Here is a 9,714-nt window from a genome sequence, read left to right as displayed (position 1 = left end):
CTAAAAATAGAGCTATCATATGATCAAGCAATCCCCTTCCTGGGCATATACTCAAAGAAAATAATTCAAAAAATAACATGTACCCTAATGTTCACCGCAGCACTATTTACAGTAGCCAGGACATGGAATCTACCTCAATGCCATCAACAGAGGAATGGATAAAAAGGATGTGATACATATATACAATGGACTATTACTCAGCCATAGAAAGAACAAAATAATTCCATTTGCAGCAACACAGATGGACAGAGGCAATGGTAGCAGCAGTCCTGGGAGGTGCCTTTTGTCAAGTGCCCTCTTGAGAGGTTGCTATTAACCCTATCATTCAGTTCAGTTCAGTTCAGCTGCTCAGTCATGTCCAACTCTTTGTGACTCCATGGACTGCAAGCACCAGGCCTCCCTGTCCATCACCAATTCCTGGAGTTTACTCAAACTCATGTCCATTGAGTCAGTGATGCCATCCAACCATCTCATCCTCTGTCATCCCCTTCTCCTCCTGCCTTCAATCTTTCCCAGCATCGGAATCTTTTCAAATGAGTCATTTCTTCACATGAAGTGGCCAAAGTATTGGAGTTTCAGCTTCAGCATCAGTCTTTCCGATGAATGTTCAGGATTGATTTCCTTTAGAAGGGACTGGTCAGATCTCCTTGCTGTCCAAGTGACTTGCAAGAGTCTTCTCCAACACCACAGTTCAAAAGCATCAATTTAAAAAAAAAAAAAAAGCATCAATTTTTCGGTGCTCAGCTTTCTTTATAGTCCAACTCTCACGTCCATACATGACTACTGGAAAAACCATAGCTTTGACTAGATGGACCTTTGCTGGCAAGGTAATGTCTCTGCTTTTTAACATGCTGTCTAGGTTGGTCATAAGTTTTCTACCACGGAACAAGCATCTTTGAATTTCATGGCTGTAGTCACCATTTGCAGTGATTTTGGAGCCCGCCGCCCCCACAATAAATTTGGTCACTGTTTCCATTATTTCTCCATCTATTTGCCATGAAGTGATGGGACTGGATGCCGAGATCTTAGTTTTCTGAATGTTGAGTTTTAGGCCAACTTTTTCACTCTCTTTTTTCACTTTCATCAAGAGGCTCTTTAGTTCTTCTTCACTTTCTGCCATAAGGGTGGTGTCACCTGCATGTCTGAGGTTATTGATATTTTCCCGGAAGTCTTGATTCCAGCTTGTGGTTCATCAAGTCTGGCATTTCTCATGATGTATTCTGCATGTAGGTTAAATAAACAGGGTGACAATATACAGCCTTGACGTACTCCTTTCCTGATTTGGAACCAGTCTGTTGTTTCATGCCCAGTTCTAACTGTTGCATCTTGACACGCATACAGATTTCTCAGGAGACAGGTAAGGTGGTCTGATATTCCCATCTCTTTCAGAATTTTCCACAGTTCATTGTGATCCACACAGTCAAAGCCTTTGGTATAGTTAATAAAGCAGAAATAGATGTTTTTCTGGAATTCTCTTGCTTTTTTGATGATCCAGTGGATGGTAGTAATTTGATCTCTGGTTCCTCTGACTTTTCTAAATCCAGCTTGAAGATCTGGAAGTTCACGGTTCACATGCCTTTGAAACCTGACTTGGAGAATTTTGAGCATTACTTTGCTAGCATGTGAAATGAGTGCAATTGTACTGTAGTTTGAGCAATCTTTGGCATTGCCTTTCTTTGGTATTGGAATAAAAACTGACCTTTTCCAGTCCTGTAGCCACTGCTGAGTTTTTAAAATTTGCTGGCATGTTGTGTGCAGCACTTTAACAGTATCATCTTTAAGGATTTGAAGTAGCTCAACTGGGATTCCATTACTTCCACTAACTTTGTTCATAGTGATGCTTCCTAAGACCCACTGGACTTTGCATTCCAGGACAGCTGGCTCTAGGTGAGTGATCACACCATCGTGGTTATCTGGGTCAGGAAGATCTTTTTTGTATAGTTCTTCTGTGTATTCTTGCCACCTCTTCTTAATATCTTCTGCTTCTGCTGGGTTCATACAAGTTCTGTACTTTATTGTGCCTATCTTTGCAGGAAATATTCCTTTGGTATCTCTAATTTTCTTGAAGAGATCTTTAGTCTTTCCCATTCTATTGTTTTCCTCTATTTCTTTGCATTGATCACCGAGGAAGGCTTTCTTGTCTCTCCTTACTATTCTTTGGAACTTTGCATTCAAAGAGGTGTATCTTTCATTTTATCTTTGCTTTTTTGCTTCTCTTCTTTTCACAGCTATTTGTAAGGCCTTGTCAGACAACCATTTTGCCTAATTGCATTTCTTTTTCTTGGGGATGGTCTTGATCACTGCCTCCTGTACAATTTCATAAACCTCCATCCATAGTTCATCAGGAATTCTGTCAGATCTAGTCCCTTGAATCTATTTTTCACTTTCATTGTATAATCGTAAGGGATTGGATTAAGGTCATACCTGAATGATCTAGTGGTTTTCCCTACTTTCTTCAATTTAAGTCTGAATTTGGCAATAAGGAGTTCATGATCTGAGCCGCAGTCAGCTCCCAGTCTTGTTTTTGCTGATTGTATAGAGCTTTTCCATCTTTGGCTGCAAAGAATATAATCAATCTGATTTGATATTGACTATCTGGTGAAGTCCATGTGTAGAGTCTTCTCCAGTGGCAGAACGGCACTGGAGCGGTGGCTGCGTGATGCTAGAGCAACTTTGAGGAGATATCACATGTCGAAGGACAGAGAAGCACCAGCAAGAGGGTAGGCATTGTAATGGCAGCTGCGTGGTGTTGGAGCAACTTTGAGGAGATACCCCATGTCCAAGGGCAAAGGAAAAGCCCCAGCAAGACAGTTGGAGAGGTAAAATCAATTTAGAATCAAACCTCATATCTGCCAGAGGTGCTCAGAGGGCTCAAACAAACCTTGTGTGCACCAGGACCCAAAAAACCCCAGAGACTGAGACAGAACTGTTATTGAGTATCTCCTGCGGAGATACAGGTCAGCAGAGTGCTGCTGCAGGGGCAGGGGCTCTGGGTACAGTAGACCTGGGTATGGCATAAGCTCTCCTGGAGGAAGTCACCATTAACCCCACCTTAGAGCCACCAGAACTTTCGCAGGACTGGGGAAGCAGATTCTTGGAGGGAACAAACAAAACTTTGTGTGCACCAGGACCCAGGAGAAAGGAGCAGTGACTCCACAAGAGACTGACCCAGACTTGCCCATGAGCGTCCAGGAGTCTCTGGTGGAGGTTTGGGTCAGTGGCAGCCTGCTGCAGAGTTGGGGGCACTGAGTGCAGCAGTGGGTGCATGGGACCTTTTGAAGGAGGTGGTCACTTTCTTCATTACCTCCACCATAGTTTGGCCTTAGGTCAAGTAACAGGGAGGAAACAAAACCCCACCCATCAACAGAAAATTGGATTAAAAATTTACTGAGCACAGCCCCGCCCATTAGAACAAGACCCCGTTTCCCCCTCAGTCAGTCTCTTCCATCAGGAAGCTTCCATAAGCCTCTTATCCTTCTCCATCAGAGGGAAGACAGAATGAAAACCCTATCATAGACCCTGTAAACTCCAAGACTGGATATAATAGTGCAGATGGTCCAGGATTTTGAAAAAGAATGGAGAAGATGCAAGAAATGTTTACCAAAGACCTAGAAGAGCTAAAAAACAAGTAAACAGAGATGAACAATACACTGGAAGGAATTAATAGCAGAATAACTGAAGCAGAAGAACAGATGAGTGACCTGGAAAACAGAAAAGTAGAAACACTGGCGTAAAACTGAATATAAAACAAGAATGAAAAAAAAAAAAAGAAGATAGACTAAGGGTCTTCTGGGACAACATTAAACACACCATCACTTGCATTATAGGGATTCCAGAAGAAGACAGGATGACAGGTTCAAGAAGGGAGAGTATAAGGATGTGCACTCATCTTCTCCTGCGAGAACACCAAAATCACAAGTAGCTGCTGAACAACCATCTACAGGAGAATGCTGGAACCCACCAAAAGAAGATGCCCTATGTCCAAGGACAAAGGAGAAGCTGCAACAAGATGGTAGGAAGGGTGTGACCATATTTAAAATCAAACCTCATACCCACCAGAGATGCTTGGAGAACACATACAAAACCTTGTGCACATCAGGACCCAGGGAAAGGAGCAGTGACTCCCACAAGAAACTAAGCAAGACCTGTCTTTGAGTGTTTGAGGGTCTCCTGCAGAGGCATGGATAAGCAGTGACCTGCCAGAGGGACAGGGTAGCAACAGTGGGAGGTGTGGCATGTGGCATAAGTCCTCTTGGAGGAGGTCACCATTAATAATATAGAGCTGCCAGGTGGGTGATCCACAAGCTGGAAAACAATTATACCAAAGAAGTTCTCACAGTGTTACAAAATTTCTAGGCCCCCAACAGACTTCCCAACCTGGGGATCCAGCAAAGGGACTGAGAATCCCCAGGGAATCTAACTTTGAAACTAGCGGGGCTTGATTATGTAATTTCCACAGGACTGGGGAAACAGAGAGTCTTGGAGGGCACAAGTAAATTTCCCAAGGGAAATGAGCATTGACCACACAAAAGACTAAGTCAGACTTGCCTATGAGTGTCCAGGAGTCTCCAGCAGAGGCGTGGGTTGACAGTGGCCAGCATGGGGTCAGAGGCACTGACAGCAGCAGCCCTAGGACATGTTTTCATAAGTCCTTTTCAGGGAGGTCACCACTTCCCTTACTATAGTTTGGCCTAGGACAAACACAGACCCACTGATTAGCAGAAATTAGATTAAAGATTTACTCAGCATGACTCTGCCTATCAGAGCAGACCTAGTTTTCCCCACAGCCAGCCCCTCCCACCAGGAAGCTTGCACAAACCTCTTTTCCTCATCTATCAATGGGCAGACAGAATGAAAACCACAGTCACAGAAAACTAACCAAAATGATCACACGGATCACAACTTTGTGTAATTTAATGAAACTATGAGGCATGCCATGTAGGGTGATCAAAGATGGTTGGGGTCATGGTGGAGAATTCTGACAAAACATGGCCCCCTGGAGAAGGGAATGACAAACCACCTCAGCACTCTTGTCTTGAGAACCACATGAACAGTATGAAAAGGAAAAAAGATATGACATGGAAAGATGAAAACCCAGTTTGGTAGGTGCCCACTATGCTACTGGAAAAAGAGTGGGGCAATAACTCCAGAAGGAATGAAGAGCCTGAACCAAAGCAGAAATGACACCCAGTTGTGGATGTGACTGGTGGTGAAAGCAAAGTCCAATGCTGTAAAGAACAGTATTGCATAGGAACCTGGTATATTAGGACCATGAATCAAGGTAAATTGGGACTGGTCAAGCAGGAGATGGCAAGAACGAACGTCAACATTTTAGGAATCAGTGAACGATAATGGGCAGGAATGGGCGAATTTAATTTAGATGACCATTATATCTACTACTGAGGGCAACAATCCCTTAAAAGTAAAGAAGTAACCCTCAAAGTCAACAAAAGAGTCTGAAATGCAGTACCTGGGTACAATCTCAAAAACAACAGAATGATCTCAGTTCATTTCCAAGGCAAACAATTCAATATCTCAGTAATCCAAATCTATGCTCCAACTACTAATACTGAAGAAGATGAAGGTGAATGGTTCTGTGAAGACCTACAAGACCTTCCAGAACTAACACCAAAAAATTGTCTCCTTTACATCATAGGGAACTGGAATGCAAAAGTAGGAAGTCAAGAGATACATAGAGTAACAAGCAAGTTTGGTCTTGGAGTACAAAATGAAGCAAGGCAGAGGTTAACAGAGTTTTGCCAAGAGAACACACTGGTCATAGCAAACACCCTCTTCCAATGAAACTCTACACACGGATGTCACCAGATGGTCAATACCAAAATCAGACTGATGATATTTTTGACAACTGAAGATGGAGAAACTGTATACAGTCAGCAAAAAACAAGACTGGGAGCTGACTGTGTCTCAGATCATGAGCTCCTTATTGCAAAATTCAGACTTACCTTGAAGAAAGTAAAGAAAACCACTAGACCCATTCACATATGATCTAAATCAAATCTCTTATGATTACACAGTACAAGTGACAAATAGATTCAAGGGATTATATCTGATAGAGTGCCTGAAGAACTATGGACAGAGGTTCACAACAGTGTACAGGAGGCAGTGATCAAAACCATTCCCAAGGGGGAAAAAATGCAACAAGGCAAAAATGGTTGTCTGAAGATGCCTTCCCAATTGGTGAGCAAAGAAGAGAAGTGAAAGGCAAAGGAGAAAGGAAAGATATAACCATCTGAGTGAAGAGTTTCAAAGAATAGCAAGGAGAAATAAGAAAGCCTTCCTAAATGAACAAAGCAAAGAAATAGAGGAAAACAATAGGATGGGAAAGACTAGAGATCTCCTCAAGAAAATTAGCTATACCAAGGGAACATTTCATGCAAAGATGGGCACAATAAAGGATAGAAATGATATGGATCTAACAGAAGCAGAAAATGTTAAGAAGAAGTGGCAAGAATACACAGAAGAACTATACAATGAATGTCTTAATGACCCAGACAACAACAATGGTGTGCCCACTCACCTAGAGTCAGACATCCTGGAGTGTGAAGTCAAGTGGGCCTTAGGAAGCATTACTATGAACAAAGCTAATGGAAGTGATGGAATTCCAGTTGAGCTATTTCAAATCCTAAATGATGCAGCTTATAAAAGTGCTGTACACATTAGGTCAGCCAATTAGGAAAGTTCAGCAGTGGTGACGGGACTGGAAAAGGTCAGTTTTCATTCCAATCCCAAAGAAAGACAATACCAAAGAATATTCAAACTACTGCACAATGCACTCAATTCACATGCAAGCCAAGTAATGCTCAAAATTCTCCAAACTAAGCTTCAATAGTATGTGAACAGAGAACTTCCAGATGTACATACTGGATTTAGAAAAGGCAGAGGAACCAGAGATCAAATTGCCAACACCCATTGGATCATAGAAAAAGCAAGGGAATTCCAGAAAAACATCTTCTGCCTCATTGACTACACTAAACCCTTTGACCACATGGATCACAACTAACTGTGGAAAATTCTTAAAGAGATGGGACTACCAGAGCAGCCTATCTGCCTCCTGAGAAACCTGTATGTAGGTCAATAAGCAACAATTAGAACTGGACATGGAACAACAGACTGGTTCAAAATTGGGAAAGGAATATGACAAGGCTGCATATTGTCATCCTGCTTATTTAACTTATATGTAAAGTGCATCATTCAAAATGTTGGGCTGGATGAATCACAAGCTGGAATCAAGATTGCAGGGAGAAATACCAGTAACCTCAGATATGCGGATAATACCGCCTTAATGAGAGAAATAAAGAGAAACTAAAGAGCCTACTGATGAAGGTGATTCCTTCATTGGAATGACTGATTCTGAAGCTGAATCTCCAATACTTTGGCAACCTGATACGAAGAGCTGACTCATTGGAAAAGATCGTGATGCTCAGAAAGATTGAAGGCAGGAGGAGGAGGGGGAGACAGAAGGTGAGATTGTTGGATGGCATCATCAACTCAAAGGACATGAGCTTGAGCAAACTCCAGGAAATAGTGAAGGACATGGAAGCCTGGCGCGCTGCAGTCCATGGGGTCGCAAAGAGTCAGACCTGACTGAGCAACTCAACAACGAACAAGAAGAAGAGAGAGATAACAGAACTGAGAAAACATTCGAGAAAATAGTAGCTGTAAACTTCCCTAGCATAGGAAAAGAAATACTCAGCCGAATCTAGGAAGCACAGAGAGTCCCAGGCAGGATAAACCCAAGGATGAACACACCAAGACATGTAGTAATCAAACTGACAAAAATTTAAGACAAAGATAAAATATTTAAAAAATCAAGGGGAAAAATGACAAAGAGCATACAAGGGAACTCGCATAAATTTAATCAGCTGATTTCTCAACAGAATCTCTACAAGCCAGAAGGGAATGGCACAATATATTTGAAGGGGTGAGAAGGAAGAAGATACAACCAAGAATACTCTACCCATCAAGACTGTCATTCAGATTTAAAGGAGAAATCAAAAGCTTTACGAAGGCAAAAGTTAAGAGAATTCAGCACCACCAAACCAGCTTTACAACAAATGAAAAAGGAGCTTCTCACAAGAGAAGGAAGAGACCAACCTACAAAGAATAAACTCAAAACAATTAAGAAAACGGTAATAGGAACATATATATTGATAATAACCTTACATATAAATGGATTAAATGTACCAGCCTAAAGATAGACTGGGTGGATGAAAGATGAAATATATGCACTTACGCAATTCCACGTACCACATCACTCTAATTAAGCCTCCAACATGTAATTATTTTATACTGTTAGGTTAATCATGTTTCCACTATGGCTTGCAATTGCAATTATATATTTTTTGTCTGGCTATTAATTGTGAAAACTGATAAACATCTTTCATTATTGTGATTATGTGACTAGTGTTCATTTAATACCATTGTATCATGATTGATCAACAGAAGATAATAGAACTCTATATCACTAAAATTACCATTTAATAGAAGAACCTGTAATCACTTTTTCAAATCCAGATGCACATTAGAATTATCTTTGAATTTTTTGAAAAATACAAATGCTTAGGTATTGTTTTTTTCTCTGAAGTTCCAGATGTGATTCTAGTGAGCAGCCATGTTTAAAAGTAACTGGATCATATGATAATCTTTTATTTTTATCTAGTTTGTTTCACTTTTTCTCTTTCATATCAGTGCTCCCATTTCATTTAGTTTATGTTCTCCAATTTCTCTGTCTCTTTTTGTTGTTGTTCTTTCTCAAACCTTTATCAAGTGTAGCAGAAAAGCTTTCATTTATATATGTATAATACAATATATATATTTTAGAAAACTTATGAATTTTTGCTTAGCTAAAAAATATATGACATTTTGGTTCCACTTGTTTTACTACATATGAATAGAATGCTAGAATTCTAATTTATATCCACTCAAACCTTTGATATAATTCCATTTATTCTGGCATCAAGTATTACTGCTGAAAGTCTAGAAAGCTTATTATCTTAGTGATTTTTTTAAAATTTCGAATGAGGCTTGAAACTTCTAATCCAGTTTTGAAAAATAGTAAAGAGATACTATGTTGTAAAAAAAAAAAAAAAAAAAGGAAATTAACAGTATTAGCTGGGCTTCGCTGGTAGCTCAGCTGGCAAAGATTCTGCCTGCAATGCAGGAGACCAAAGTTCATTCCTGGGTTGAGTGGATCCCCTGGAGATAGGCTACCCACTCCAGTATTCTTAGGCTTCCCTGGTGGCTCAGAGAGTAGAGAATCTACCAGTGGTGCGGGAGACCTGGGTTTGACACCTGGATTGTGAAGATCCCCTGGAGAAGGGCATGGCAACCCACTCCAGTACTCTTGCCTAGAGAATCCCATGGACAGAGAGGAGCCTGGTAGGCTACAGTCCGTGAGATCACAAAGCAACTCGGACACAACTGAGCAACTCAGCAAAACTCAGCACAGAGCATCCAGTATTAACTAAAGCACAGATTTTGTTCAAATTTCACAAAATTTTATACTAGTGTCCATTGTTTTTTTTCATACTTTATTCAAGATTCCACATTGTGTTTAGTTGCCTTGAGCTGCTTCAGCTGCATGCAGCAAATTCTGCTAAATGTCCTTTTCATTTTTATTCCATTACAAATATTTTCTAATTTTCCTTGTTTTGGCTTCTTAGATACACCCATCATTTAAAAGTGGACATTTAA

The sequence above is a fragment of the Cervus canadensis genome, chromosome 8 (genome assembly GCF_019320065.1).
Source record: "Cervus canadensis isolate Bull #8, Minnesota chromosome 8, ASM1932006v1, whole genome shotgun sequence".
NCBI classification, from domain to species: Eukaryota; Metazoa; Chordata; class Mammalia; order Artiodactyla; family Cervidae; genus Cervus; species Cervus canadensis.
The sequence above is the reverse complement of the archived record's forward strand: the minus strand, read 5'-3'. Positions refer to the sequence as shown.